At 37.3% G+C, this 2,500-nt stretch overlaps 1 pseudogene; it reads left to right on the top strand.

Moving 5' to 3' along the window:
* The first annotated feature begins 97 nt into the window (after positions 1-97).
* LOC131794165 (uncharacterized) lies at positions 98-593 on the top strand (annotated as a pseudogene).
* Positions 594-2,500: the final 1,907 nt, after the last annotated feature.

The following is a 2,500-nucleotide window of genomic DNA, read 5'->3' as shown; positions in this document are numbered from 1 at the left end:
CTATCTTAACTGATTCCTTTTATTGAAAAACCGCTTTGTGACAGAACTATAAAAGCATTTTTCAAATTGTATTTTCTATTCATAGAATGACAGCAAAATGAGGGTTATCCAAGGGATGATAATTCATGATGTCATAAGCCAACCCAAAATCGTCTTGGATCAGCTGGGAGAGGGATTGGCTGTACTTGGCTTTCATGCCAAAATGAGAGAGTGCCCCCGAGATGTGTGAGGAGCTTTTTGTGCCAAGCAATAAGAGTAGGTTAACTTCAACTCAGCTGGTTGATATGCTTGAGTTTCCAGCTGAGATATGTGAAAATGACAGAATTGTAGCGAATTACCTTAAACAGTTCCTGCATAATGCAGAAGTTGAAATGTTGGAAAATTTTGTCCTTTTTGGCACTGAGTCCACTTCTGTGCCCACCTTTGGGCTTGCTAAAATCAAGATTAAATTTGACAACACCCCTTCCATTTTTGCTTCCACATGTTTGCTTTCATTAACTCTTCCAAATCACTTTGAAAGCGAAGAAGCTTTCAGTTTATCGCTGAAAGCATTCATTGCTAGTTCTGGAAGGAAATCGTTTAACTGTGTGTGATTAGTCTTAACAGCTAATCCAAGGTCTTTTAAAGTGATGTGTTTTGAAAGGAGTGTTTCCTAACTTTTTTAGAGACATATTTATTGACTGATACTTGGCAATTGCCACTGTAACATTTTAAGCATATGAAAAAGTATTTCAAGCATATCTCATTGGTGGTAGAACGTTATAGTTATTGTTCATGGTATTTTGCCACTAATACTTGGCAATTGCCATTGTTATTACATTTTATGCTTTGAAGAGGTATTTGTTCATGCCCATAAAGTTACCCCTTCAAGGTTTAGAGTTAAGGTTTAACTTGACAATTGCCATTGTTATTACATTTTATGCTTTGAAGAGGTATTTGTTCATGCCCATAAAGTTAGCCCTTCAAGGTTTAGAGTTAAGGTTTAACTTGACATGCGATACAGGCTGTCCATAAGAACTCAGAAACTAAACAATCTTTTAGGGCTTTTTGTTTGGAAGCTAATTATCCTCCAATAGCTAGGCCATTTGCACTAAGAAGTCACGTGATACCGTTTAGATGAAAATGAAAGTTATATGATTTTGCCTTAAGAAAACAATTAGTGGGTCATAGCTTCAACAAAATAAAAGTGATTAGGTTTTTCAACCTGCACCATTTCCTTAATGAGTAAGTTCGTGGCTGGTTACATGACCAGAATTATGTGCTCTGTCAATTTTGGCATCAGCAAGATTCCAACTCATTGTTCAAAGGAAGCATTAGTCTTGTTACCTCTTAGTGTAAGTGGCCCATTCTTATTGAAAAGTCCATACCCAAACTTTTGCACTGAAACATTGACATTGTTGCTGTTCATGTTCCTAAAGGGAAATACCTTCATGCCCATGTTATTTCTTAATATAGTGTTTTGCACGAAACAAAGGTTTTTTTGCAATTGGCCAAAACTGATTAGCTTGGAATACTTAGAATGCAATGTATAATACATGTATTAAACATTGTCCTTCCTTTTTCCATACTGTCTCTTGTGTTTGTATTAAGTATCAGTCATCAATAATTAATGTGGAACATGCAAGTGTAACATTTTTTTCTATTATTTGTTTTCTGCGAAATTAGTTTATAGCTCTTTTCATCCTTTCATTTGGTTTATTTGCACAATTAAGTTTTCATTCCTTTCTGTCAGTTTTTGCCCCCTTCGTTAACGTTTCTTTGCTGTTTCATCATCGTTAGCACCTTTCAAAGTTTCTACATTTTTATTTTCTGCATATTCTATGATAGTTTTGCAGTATAGTTTGGTCTCAGTTGATTTTGGTCCATGGTTAGTGCAGTTCTGATTAGTTTTTGCCAGTCTCTTCGTGTTATCCGCAATTCGCTTCAGAGCAGTTTTCTCTGTCCGAAACAATGTAAGTCAGTGTACTTCACAGTCCTTGTTTTTGCAGGCTTTTTATTTCTTTATTCTGATTTTTGTGACCACTTTACAATTGGCCGCCATATTGGTGCACATGTAAACAGTGAACTCATATCGCGTGAGCTCTAAAAAATGGTTTTGTGTGCGATTTTTGGCTGTGGAACCCGAACTGTTCGTGATAAAGGAGTTTGTATGGCAAGAATTCCTTCAGTTGTAACGAATCAAGGCGACGAAATAAGAATTCTTAGTGAGGAAAGGCGAAAAAAATGGATTTCTGCCATCAGCCGAAAAGACCTCACGGACAGCATTTTGGAGCACGGATGAGTCTGTGGTAGACATTTTATCTCAGGGAAAGCTGCAAAACTGTGGGATAGGTACGATCCAGATTGGAGTCCAACCCAGAATTTAGGCCATAATAAATGTGATGCCACAGAAAAGCTTCAAGCAGATCTAGAAGCTGCCGGGAAACGAGACAAGAGGGTCAGAGATCATGAGATGAAGCGTGTTGCGGCAGAAAATGAAAACGGCTCAGGGAAGAAATCG

The sequence above is a fragment of the Pocillopora verrucosa genome, chromosome 3, assembly GCF_036669915.1.
Source record: "Pocillopora verrucosa isolate sample1 chromosome 3, ASM3666991v2, whole genome shotgun sequence".
Classification (NCBI taxonomy): Eukaryota; Metazoa; Cnidaria; class Anthozoa; order Scleractinia; family Pocilloporidae; genus Pocillopora; species Pocillopora verrucosa.
This window is presented reverse-complemented; position numbering and strand designations above follow the sequence as displayed.